Here is a 13,019-nt window from a genome sequence, read left to right as displayed (position 1 = left end):
TCTAGTTCCTCTAGAGCTCCTCGTGGTTTTTAATCACAGAAAAAAAGTTTCTGATAAATAGCCAATTATATTTCACATTTTCAACAACCTAGTGTTTCTTTCTCCAGACTTAAATATCTACATCTGAAGGCAAAGCTAAAGTAAACTGTTGCCCTCATATTATATACACATTCTCTGATTTAGCTTCACTCCTTCTGGGAATCAAAACACCCTGACATTTGATTGTTTAACTTTAGTGGAAATGGACAGTAGAACAACCTTTCTTTTTTATTGTTTTCAGTTCACCACCACGTGGCCTGCTGTATGTCACAGCGAGGACTGTATTATATTTGTAAGAGTATTAGCAACATGGGAGAGGCCTCTAAGTGAACAAAAGTCACCTTGGTTATTGATTCATTGCCACAGGCATAGCTTGTTAATACAACGTGTATTTGGATATATTTTAAATTTATTAATTCACTTGATCGCTAGTTGTAGAGTAGATGTCTACACTCAGGAGTTTTGAAATTTGATTTTGGTGTTAATTCTTTTCCCTCATTTGATAACTGAGTATCATATATATCTTGGTTCCTAACATGCAACAAATACAGAGATTTGATTCTGTATAGCTGTAAAATAGTATCGCTTTTATTTGGTCAGATTGTCAACAACCTTAGTCCTCCAGAATATGTATTGTAATCTAGAAATGCATAAAAGAAGTCCCACGCACCTTCAAATTCTTATTAAGAGCCATGTACTTAAGATTCCCACTAGAACTTATTTGGCATTATTTCGTTTCTGGTTCCTAATGAGCTTGGCTACCTGGGTTCGTGGTCCACAGCAAGGAGATCTACTTTGTAGTTTCAATGTACAGCTCTTATGATAAGTATGAAATGTGGTTACAGCCAAATGCTAGGCAGCAAAGACAATACAGTGAAGGTGGTCTGTGATTAAACCCTAAGTCTACAAGAAAAACGTTCAATCGTGTTCAAAACTATCTGTTAGAAAGGAATAAGTACTGCATTTTGGTAAAATGGACCCTTGATCCTTTTTAGAGCTGGAAAATAACCTTAAAAGATACTTGATCTAACCACCTTAATTTACAGATGAGGAAACTGAGTCTCAAAGAGGTTAAATGATTTGTCCAAAGTCATACAGCTGCCCGTTGGAAAAGCTGCTGGGACCAGAATCTCAGAGTCCCAGTTCCTAGTTTAGTCATCTTCCTACTTCTGACTAAGAAGCACAAATGTTAGTACTATAAAAACTCATTCTATATTAAGTATAATATTGTCCAAAACATAGCCACTGTTTATTGAGAAATTACTTATATATTCAGTATCAGTTATCTATTGCTGTGTAACAAATCACCCCAAACATAATGGCTTAAAATAACCACCGTTTATTGAGCTTGTGCTTCTGTAGATAAGCAGTTTGGGTAGGCTTGGGTGAGAAAATTACTGTCTTTTCCAGGTTCCTTCATGCATCCGTGGTCACCAAGGCAGCTCTGCCTCTGAGTATTGGCAGACCATCAGCCACGTCACATAGGGAGCAGCTGAGCCTCACGTTTTTCATGATTTAGCAGGCTAGCCTGGTTCATCACATGTTGGCTCAACTTGGTTGCAAGAGAGAATGGAAACAAGGCCCCTTGAGGCCTAGGTTCAAGCTGACACAGCTCACTTCTACTCCAGTCTATTTCAAAAGCAACTCAAGAAGCCAGTTCAGATTCAAGGGGTGGAAAAAGACCCCATTTTTTAATGGGAGGAACTGCAGAGTTCCATTAGAAAATGGCATGGATTCAGGGAGGGATGGAGAATCATGGCCTTTTTTCACAATTTATAATATACACCTTGTACCTTATGTAACTTGTCTAGCTTAATTCTCACAATAGCACTAAAGGTTAGGCAGAATTCCTATTTTACAGGTGAAGAAACTGAGAACCAGACATGTTAGTCTGGATTAGGCAGGACAGATGATGAGTGATGAATCCAACACTGGGACTTGGGTGTGTCTGACTCCAAAGCCTGTGCTCAGAACCACGATCGGAGCCCTGCCTCCCTACATTATGGTGCGGTGACGAGTGATGGTATTACTAAGTATCATACAGCTCAAGAGTTTTGCATGAAAAAAAAAATCAAACTTTAGTAAAACTTTTTCTTGATTTATATGCTAAGAGAAATAATAAAGAAATAATATCAAACATGCTTATGCCCTCAAAGAACATATGGTCTCATTTATATGTAGTTGCATGTGCACACATGTTATTTAAGCAATAAAATTCCAAGTAAAGAGAAATAAGACTGGATAATCAGAGAAGCTTAATAGAGGATGAAGTGATGAGTTCAGGGGAGCCAAGAGAAAGCCCTATTTGGAATAGTATCTGTTAATATCTCAAAAGAGCATCACATCATTTATGTGAAATAAGTAATATTCCCTTTATACAAGGGAAGTTATTTGCCCTAAGTCATACAGCTAAAACCTAATCAAGATGACATTTAAACCCATGTCCACGTATCTCAAAAAACTGTTTCCCTTCCATTTTTTTTCCACTAAGCCAATAAGCTTTGGTCCTCGAAGTGAGGTCCATGGACCAGCAGCATCATAACCACCTGGGAGCTTGTTGGAAATGCAGAGTCCTGACTTCACCTCCAGTCTACTGAATCAGAACCTGCATTTTAACAGGATCTCCCAGATGATTGCATAACCACAGTGAAGGCTGAGTCCTGCCCTAAAGGGAGCTTGGAGAAATGAGTTATATTAAGATAGGTGAAGGAGAGTGGAAGACCTTTCTTTCTTTTTTTGCTTGTTTATTTTTTTAAATTTAATTTTAAGTTCCAGGATACATATGTAGAACATGCAGGTTTGTTACATAGGTAAATATGTGTCATGGTGGTTTGCTGCACCTCTCAACCCGTCACCTAGATATTAAGCCCTGCATGCATTAGCTATTTATCCTGATGCTCTACCTCCCCCTTCCCTCCCTACAGGCCCTGGTGTGTGTTGTTCCCTTCCCTGTGTCCATGTGTTCTCATTGTTCAACTCCCACTTAGGAGTGAGAACATGTGGTGTTAGGTTTTCTGCTCCTGTGTTAGTTTGCTGAGGATGATGGCTTCCAGCATTATCTGTGTCCCTACAGAAGACATGATCATGCTCCCTTTTTTTGGCTGTATAATATTCTATGGTATATATACACCACATTTTCTTTATCTAGTCTGTCATTGATGGGCACTTGGGTTGATTCCATATCTTTGCTATTGTGAATAGTGCTGCAATAAATATACACGTGCATGTATCTTTATAATAGAATGATTTATATTTCTCTGGGTATATACCCAGTAATGAGATTGCTGGGTTGAATGGTATTTCTGGTTCTAGATCCTTGAGGGATTGCCATACTGTCTTCCACAATGGTTGAACTAATTTACATTCCCACCACCAGTGTAAAAGCATTCCTGTTTCTCCACAGCCTTGCCAGCATCTATTGTTTCTTAACTTTTTAATAATCACCATTCTCACTGGTGTGAGATGGTATCTCATTGTGGTTTTGCTTTGCATTTCTCTAATGATCAGTGATGATGAACTTTATTCAAATATGTTTGTAGGCCGCATAAATCTCTTTTGAGAAGTATCTGTTCATGTCCTTTGCCCACTTTTTGATGGGGTTGTTTGTTTTTTTCTTGTAAATCTATTTAAGTTCCTTATAAATTCTGGAAATTAGACCTTTGTCAGGTGGGTAGATTGCAAAAATTTTCCTCCATTCCATAGGTTGCCTGTTTGATCTGATGATAGTTTCTTTTGCTGTGCAGAACCTCTTTAGTTTAATTAGATCCCACTTGTCAATTTTGGTTTTTGTTGCAATTATTTTTGGCAATTTCATCATAAAATCTTTGTCCATGCCTGTGTCCTGAATGGTGTTGCCTAGATTCTTTTCTGGGGTTTTAATGGTTTTGGGTTTTACATTTAGTCTTTAATCCATCTTGAGTTAATTTTTGTGTATGGTTTAAGGAAGAGGTCCAGTTTCAGTTTTCTGCATATGGCTAGCCAGTTTTCCCAGCACCATATATTAATAGGGAATTCTTTCCCCATTGCTTGTTTTTGTCAGGTTTGTCGAAGATTAGATGGTTGTAGATAGGTGGTCTTATTTCTGAGGTCTCTGTATCTGTGTTGGTACCAGTACCATGCTGTTTTGGTTACTATAATCTTGTCGTATAGTTTGAAGTCAGCTAGAGTGAGTGCCTCCACCTTTGTTCTTTTTGCTTAGGATTGTCTTGGCTATATGGACTCTTTTTTGGGTCCATATTAATTTTAAATTAGTTTTTTTATAATTTTGTGAATAATGTCAATGGTAGTTTGATGGGAATAGCACTGAATCTATAAATTACTTTGGGCAGTATGACTGTTTTCAAGATATTGATCCTTCCTATCCACGAGGATGGAATGTTTTTCTGTTTGTGTCCTGTCTTATTTCCTTAAGCAGTGGTTTGTAGTTCTCCTTGAAGAGGTCCTTACATGAGGGTGGAGGAGCTTTCCAGACAGGGAGAATAGTGACAGCTGGGACCCTGTGGCTGGAATCAATGCCACAGGTATGAGAGCAAGTGGAGGGATTGCTGGACTAGAGTAGAGGCGCGTTTTTGGCAGTTAGAAGGAAGTCATGTGAGACTGATGGAATCGCTGTGGAGCCTGATGAAGTCTGCTTGTTAGAAAGGTTAATCAGGCAGTACTGAGGCTGGCCTGGCAGCAGTGACCCTGGTTGTTCTTAGGCCTTGCTGTCATTTAGCTGTGTTGTGAAGAGAGCTCAGACCAAGGTAAAGATGGAGGAAACAGAGGAGAAGGATGCAATCTGGGAGGCATTTCAAAGCACCTCCCATGGGACTCAATGCCAGATTTTCTAAGGGAATAAAGAGAAAATGTGAAGATGATTCTGGTCTGTCAAGTTCTGAACTGTGCTTCCCAACCTTCAGGCTGGGATGTTATCTTTGCAATTCTTTGCTACTGTAAAAGAAGGATACTTTTTAGTGATTGTGGTTTTGTTGTTTGTTTAAAGGCAGCTTCCCCCATTCCTTTTAATTATAGCAGTTTTTCAACTTTTGCTAAGAGGTAATTCAAACATTAAAATTCCAAATCTCTATGTCCATGTAAATAGTGGGGGAATTTTTTTTTTTTTTTTTTGGCAGGCAATTATTTGTTCTTTATGTAGTTCTGTTTGTTAGGCCTTCCCAACTACTCTGTGATATCTATGTAGGTAGGATTATGATGATCATTTCACAGTCAAGGACACAGACTTGGAGATGTGATTCAGCCAAAACTTGAACCCAGGTCTGCTGGCTCCAAGCACAATTCTCTATCTGTCCAACTAAAGCACTTTGAGGTTTTCTACTTGGTCTTTGGAGGAGATTATCAAACTGATCAGTCTTTAGTTTACTTTGGTTTGACTTTTTTCATATACACTGTGCTAAATTCAGAAAGATGCTTCAAAGTTTATAGTGGTGGTTTTGAAGTAACTATTTCATGGGAAATTGAAAATCCTTCATTAAAAACTGATTTCCTCCCTTGCCTGATTTTCTTATTTCATTGAATCCATATGTTGATCCCAATGGCAACAAACCACACTTCAAATTTCAAATGATGTGAGCAATTTTGCAGTCCTTTCCTTTGTTTGTTTGAAAGATGAAAACATTTTGATTTTTTTTCAATTCGGTTTTTAAGCCTATTTCTTAAGCAACAAAGCTGAGGCTTTAAAAGTGTCCATAGATGAGGTCAGGAGACCGAGACCATCCTGGCTAACCCAACACGGTTAAACCCCATCTCTACTTAAAAAATACAAAAAATTAGCTGGGGGTGGTGGCGGGCGCCTGTAGTCCCAGCTACTCGGGAGGCTGAGGCAGGAGAATGGCATGAACCCAGGAGGCGGAGCTTGCAGTGAGCCGAGATCACACCACGCACTCCAGCCTGGGCGACAGAACGAGACTCCGTCTCAAAAAAAAAAAAAAAATGTCCGTAGATGGCAGAATCATGACTTGGAAGGGGTCTTCAGTGGTCCAAACCCCTCATTTTATGGATAAGAAAACTGAGGCCTAAAGAGAGAAAGGGACCTCTTCAAGGATACCCCCATAAGTTGGAGGTTGTTGTAGGGCTGGGACCCATGTCTCTAACCCTCCTGTCCTGTGCTTTTTCACTCAACTACTTCAAAGCTGTTCCTATCCCTGTGGCAGCGTCTCCCAGTCACTGGTGAGCAGTGTGGGGAAGCTGAAAGAGTTCACATTTTAAAGCCGCCATTACTTGAGTTTGAATCCTGGTTTGCTGGCTAACTGGCATGTGACAAATGCATTTAATGATATAGTCATTTCCAAAGAGAATCATAAAACAGAGTTAACTGGCTAGACCATCAAGATAGGATTTACAATTTATCTGCATTCTCTTTTAAACTTGACAAGACAAGTTTTATGATGCTCACCAGGATTTGGTTTTGGCGAAGGAAGCCAAGTGTTCTAGGGGTGGACATAGTAAAAACAGCAGAGATCTACTGCAGCCCAGGCAGAGGCCCCACCCAGCCTGATCCCCCTGCTGTAAAATGAGTTCAGGCACTACTATTGATGCCATGTTTTCTCTGTTCAAAGATAAAACAGAAGTATTTCCTGGTGCTACAGCACAGGGCTAAGTTGTGGCGCTGGGGATGTGAGCCTGAAAACAAAGGCAGATAGAGAAGTCACAGTTCACTGGTGAGGGAGCTTTTCTTAATATCCTCTGCCTTGGAATCTGCCTAGATTCAAAGATTTAATGGGGCAAAAGGAGTGTTACTTTTATATAACCAAAAAGTAAGTAAATAAAATAAAATAGCTTTAGAGAATAAAATTACTGAAACTGCAACCCTTGACAGGCAATTGTCCTTTAAGAGTTAACTAGACAAACAAGCAAAACAAGCTAACAAACAAAAACTCATGAATTCATGGCTGGAGCACATCGCAGGTCCCCTAATGGCAGGTATGACTAGGCGAGGCACAAGTACACCCATGCCCATAAGTCAGAAATTATCAGATTCGTCCTCCCAAACACAGATGACAGCATCATATGCACATTTGTTTGCATTAAATCAGTACTCATCTCTGCAGGTGCTTACCCTTTATTCAGTTTCTGTGAGCCCCTTGGAAAGAAACTGGGTGTTGGGGTTGTATTTTCTTCCATCACTAAGCCATTTGGTCCACTGTACTTCTTGAGTAAGTCTCAAAAGAGGAGAAGCTGTGGCCCACTTGGAGTCAGGCTGCCCCAGAAGAGACTGTAATGAGAGCTGGACTCTCATCAGGTTTGAATCTTGGCTCTGCCATTTGTTGTGGGACCTCAGGAATTTTACTTAATCTTCCTGGATTTCAGCTTCCTCATCTGTAAAACTGGGACGCTAACTACTTCCTCTAATTTGCATCTACCTAGCACAGTCCGCCCTTAGTAAATGTTTAAATAATCTGAGTCTCAGCCTCTGTGGCCTCCCATTTTCTCAAATGTAAAATACATCAGGACTAGAGCAGGATGGGAGGTACAGGATGGAAAGAAAGAATGCGGCAGGGGCTCAAACTACACACACCTTCTCCCAGTTCCCCTCGCCTTGACCTTAGATAAAAGCCACACGAAATAGCAGGAAACTTTCAAGCTTAAACTCTTGGGATTTCCCCTGAATTTCTAACTAGAGATGTAAATTTCCTCATTATGAAATTGTCTACTTATATATCTGTCCAGGGACAGTTTTAAATGTTTCTGAATATAATTATACCCCAAGCATGTAAAGAACTTTAGGGTAAAACGTATAATCGATTCCATGTTTGTATAGTGTGAGTGTGAGGCAGAGAGGATGCCAAGGACTGAATTTGTGGAAAGGAAGCAACAATGGAGTTCACAGAGAAAGAACTTATTTAAATGCTGAAATGATCATGGTATAAGTAGGGAGACTAAAGAAAACTGTAAAATATGGAGAAATTAAAGCTCAAGAACATGACCTTTTCTTATTCTCAGTTCCATGAAGAGTTTTCAAAATAACAAAGGTGGCATTTCTGGCATTTAAAAGGGAGGGCTGTGGCCTCACTTTTCATATTTAGTATATGCTCCATTCTTCATTTTGTGAATTGGAGTTTTGAAAAAATATTATTGTAAAATGTTCTTATACTGGAGTGTCCATTCCAATTAGTGAACCTAGTGCCACAAAAAGCTTTTTTTTTTTTTCTATCAATGTGTAGAATAAAACCTAAATGCCCTATTATTGAACAAGTATCTGTGGAGGCCAAGCACTGTGCCAGGTGATGAGGATACAAAGGTGAACAAAATGGACCTGAACACAATCTCAGTGGGAGACAGGTATCAATGCGATAACCATGCTAGTGTGGACGGCTTCCCTGAGGAAGGGATGTGCAGCTGGGATCCACAGGCTGAGTAGACTCTCACCTGGCAAAGGGAGCCCCAGAGAGGGGAGGGCGAAGGGCATGCTGAAATGCCCCGGGGGTATGGTGTTCTGAGAAATGTCTTCAGCACAAAGAGTACCAAGAGAGGTAGACAGTAGCCCCATCCTGCAGGCCTTGCAGGCCACATGCTAAAAACCAACTTCAGCTAACCTGGTCCTTCATATCTACCAGGTTCCTCTCAGTGGATGTTAAAACCTCCAGAATTTGGAGGTGGGTGAGGATAAAGGAACCATCCTCACAGCCTCAACACTTGGTCTCAGGTTCGATTCACCCTCACAATCCAAGTTTGATTAGTAAGCAGGAATAAAAACAATCGTACATCCTGTCCTGTAAGCTTGGTGAAGCCCCTCCTTCTATTCTTTTGGTTTCTCCAACTGTATCTTCATGGAAAGTTCATGAAAGACAAATGTGACACTCTTCTAGCAGAAGAGTTGAGGTCACCTAAGAGCTTAATTTAAGCAGCAAGAATCCTTTGAACCAGCCACTGAATGAGCCATTTCTCAGAAACAAGCACTAGGAACACTAGGAAGGGTAAAAGATACTGGATTGCTGTAATCTACATCGTTGATACAAGAGTGGGAATGCCTCTCATGACACTATTTCTAGCCAGTCTACACTCATACAAAACTGATTTCACCAAGGAGAAATAACTTCTAACATCCATTTCGCAAATGCATAAAGTCCTTTGTGTTGAGTGGAAATAATGAAACTAGTGTACCTGTACAAGCCATCTCTGCCTTCTGATAACATTTTTACTAACCATTTCTGGATATATATTCCTGCTGGGCAACTCATTTAATCTACAACCTAAAGCACAGATTAAAAACACACTCATAAATTCCAAACCGTCTTTGCTGACATATCATAAAGCAAATTGCAGACAATACAACCTTATAGTTGATGGTCTTTATCTTAAGAACAGTGAGAAGCTATTGAAGGTTTTAAACTGAGGAGTAATAACATTTGCATCCCTGGGTGCACTGTGGGAAGTAAGAAGGCAAGACTTGGGGAGAGGGGATCAATTAAGGGACTATTGCAGAAGAAGATGTTGACTCTCCTCTTGAATAAAGTAGAAGCAGTTATAGAGTGAGAAGTGAAAGGGTTCCTAGGATAGTCGATGAGATCACCAGTACCTGGTAATGGATAGGAAATGGGAAGTGAGGGAAGAAGTATCAAGACTAAATATTAGGACTTGGGTATGCAAGTTTTCTTGCAGTAGTATTTGTGATGGAAAAAAATCCATATATCATCAATATATACAGTATGTAGGCAGAGCACGGTGGCTCATGCCTGTAACCCCAGCACTTTGGGAGGCCAAAGTGGGCAGATCACCTGAGTTCAGAAGTTCAAGACCAGCCTGGTCAACATGGTGAAACCCCATCTCTACTAAAAATACAAAAATTAGCTGGGCGTGGTGGTGGGCACCTGTAATCCCAGCTACTCGGGAGGCTGAGGCAGGAGAATTGCTTGAGACCGGGAGGCGGAGGTTGCAGTGAGCCAAGATCATGCCATTGCACTCCAGCCTGGGTGACACAGTGTGAGACTCCGTCTCAAAAAAAGAAGTACAATATGTAGATACAGTGCAGTACTCTGCACTGATTTAAAAATGAGTTGTATGTGTGATGACATGACAGAAGATTCAGGATATAGTCTTAAGTTTTTAAAAATTTGTTGAAGAAAAACGCACTTAGTGTTTCATTTTAATAAAATAGTAATGATTATAATTAGCTCTTAACAGAAAATAGCTGGAAGAATAAATTTTAAACAAATAACAGTGAAGATTATGGGGCATTTACAAACTATATTTGACATTTCTGTACTCTGGATTTTTTGCAGCTCTCATGTTTACTTTTGTAGTCGGAGAAAGCAGACTTTGCAGAAGAGCAAACTGCCCGTCTTCTAACATGGAATCTTCTGATCCTCTGTTCTAAAATGATTGCTCCCTCTTCCGAATATCTTCTAGACTGTTAGAGCCAAAAATGACTTTAGAGATCATTTAGTTCTACATCCTTATTTCACACATGAGGAAACTGAGGTCTAGAAAGACTAACGGTGTAGCTAAAGTCACATAACCCTAAGTTAAGAGCAAGACCAAGACTAGAACCCAGGGATATACTGACTTGTAGTCTAGAATTCTTTCTCCTGCAAGCAAAGTCTCCTCTAGCATTCACTGTATCTGTGAATAATTTGACTTTACTTGGAATGCCTCATAAATAAATTTGTCCTTCTCCTCCAGTAAATTTGTGCTTGAAACTCAGAGAGTCAGTGTCCAGCATCACGTTCATGCATTGTGAAGCATGCATTACAACAATTGACAGGCTTCAGTTAGATTTCAGATCCGAGGCAACACTAAAATTCGAGGAAAAGAAAGACTCCCATCTGCGGTTTGTACTTACACAGCACTCTCAGGAGCTCGCTCATGTTCTCTCTCTGTCTTTCACACATACAGTAGGAATAAGTTAGTTGCCTAATTGGTTATGCTGGGGAAATGGACTTTGGATTGAGGACGCATCAGTAGGTACCTTCCCACTTGCAACAAAATACCAATATCCTGAACTTCTGGAAGGAAATGGCGTCGCTGTTCAAGGCATACTTTAATCTGTTGATAATGTCAGTAGTTTCCCACAACTGTATTGAACACTTTCTCATCCTACAATTCTCATAGGCCCTTTTCACAGAGTGTGTCTCAGGGACTGTTTCATATCTCACAGAGACACAGCCAACCCTGGCCTGACTATGGGCCCGGAGCAGTGTTTCACATTGTCAACCCCTCATGTTGCGGGGTTCAACCAGATGGAGGCTTATGAATCAGTGTTCAGCGACGCAAACCTCCTCCTTTGACTGAAATGAGAAATCATGGCTACTTTGTCCCTTGCCTTGTAGCTCCCCAGGGGCAATTAGGGAGTTGCCCCAGCCTGCAAAGGGCTGTGTTAGGCTCTCTCACCTCTAGCGCCTCCTCCTTTTCTTCTCCTCCCCTGAAGCTAATCATGACACTTTTGTCTCTACTGAGCTCCACTTGGCATCTGGTGTTCATCATCTAAATGAGCTGCTATCTCTAGGAAACTATTCTGTTCTCTGCTTCCCGTTTTGCAAATTTGGTGTGTCTGTTTCCAGTGTTTTATTAATTTATTTCAACTGAACATTTTCCATATCGTAAACATTTCCATTTTTTACATTACCATCTGCTTGATGTTTTAGACTCTGTAAACCCCCCCCACATACATGTTTGTGTAAGATTCAGTTCTAAAGTCTTTCAAACCAGTTTTCTTTTCCTATAGTTAATTCTGTGTGGGTTCACAATGCCTTAAATATTTAAGTATCCATGTAATGCATTTATACTTTTTATCTTAAAATTCGGAGAAAACAGTTAAGCCTCATAACTGTGATATTCCTTTAAATTGTATTAAACTAGAATTTCGATATACAGTCATGTGCCTCATAACAACATTTGGGTCATATACCTCTTATACAATGTTGGTCCCTTAAGATTATAATATCATATTTTTACTGTACATTTACCATGTTTAGATATGTTTACAATTGCCTACAGTATTCAGTAGTATAGTCACATGCTGTACATATTTGTAGCCTGGAAGCAACAGGCTGTACGCTCTACCATCTAGGTTTGTATAAGTACACTCTGATGTTTGCACAACAAAATCACCTAGCGACACATTTCTTGGAGCATATTCCCATTATTAAGCGATGAATGACTAAATGATATAGGGAGAAATCTAAAGCATTAATTATTCTCTCCTCAGTCAGCTATAAGTCTGCCTTTCAGTAAGCTTACCTTGTTCTTTTCGCAAATGCAGAAATTTATTTCTCAACAAGCTTCTTGAATACCAACTTCACATAGAGATTGTGTGGTAGTAATCAAGGAGAGAAAGCACAGAAGAGCAGCCAGTAGACCCTCATTGCAAATAGAACAGGAAGGAATGTGACTGAACCACACCCCGGTGGATCTTAGAATTGGAAAATTAAACGACAACATGTAGAAAATTCCAAGATGACAAGATTGTTGTGTCCTGGAGGGTTATTAAAAGAGCTGATATTATCTCTATATAACCCACACCTGGACTGTATATGTGCACCCTCAGAACTACCTAGAAAATTTTTTGTTTCTCACTTCGTTCAGCTATGCCCAGACCAAGCAATAATCTATCAGACTTATAGTATTCTTGGTATGACATATAGTTACTGAATTTTCTAGTAAAATGCAAAATATGTTGGATGGACAACCGGATGAGCTATTTGAGTCAGTCTGCCCTGAAACTCAGATTGATGCTCTCCATAACTTGACCCTTCTATATCTGCACCTAGACCCATTATCTGCTTTGCCACAAGAACGTTGATCATATTCTCTTCCAAATGGATAAGGCAAAGCATTTTTATGCCAATACTATGACACTTTGGGAGATATAGTTTGTATGCATAAACATTGGAACATTTTGATAATGGAGATAAACACTGGGACGTTTTGATATTCACTGATTCAATGATAAATTATTATTCACTCAACATATATGTCTTGAACATCTCCCAAATTAAAACTGCCATGAAGGAGTTAGAACGTAGCGTCTGTAGATATAATTAAGA

The 13,019-nt window shown here is 39.8% G+C and overlaps 1 protein-coding gene across 1 annotated transcript in view; it reads left to right on the top strand.

Moving 5' to 3' along the window:
• PGCKA1 (PDCD10 and GCKIII kinases associated 1) overlaps window positions 1–13,019 on the top strand; it is a 136,157-nt gene that overhangs the window by 3,712 nt on the left and 119,426 nt on the right. The gene's annotated exons all lie outside the window — the stretch shown is intronic.

This window comes from Chlorocebus sabaeus, chromosome 27 (genome assembly GCF_047675955.1).
Source record: "Chlorocebus sabaeus isolate Y175 chromosome 27, mChlSab1.0.hap1, whole genome shotgun sequence".
In the NCBI taxonomy this organism is placed as follows: domain Eukaryota; kingdom Metazoa; phylum Chordata; class Mammalia; order Primates; family Cercopithecidae; genus Chlorocebus; species Chlorocebus sabaeus.
This window is presented reverse-complemented; position numbering and strand designations above follow the sequence as displayed.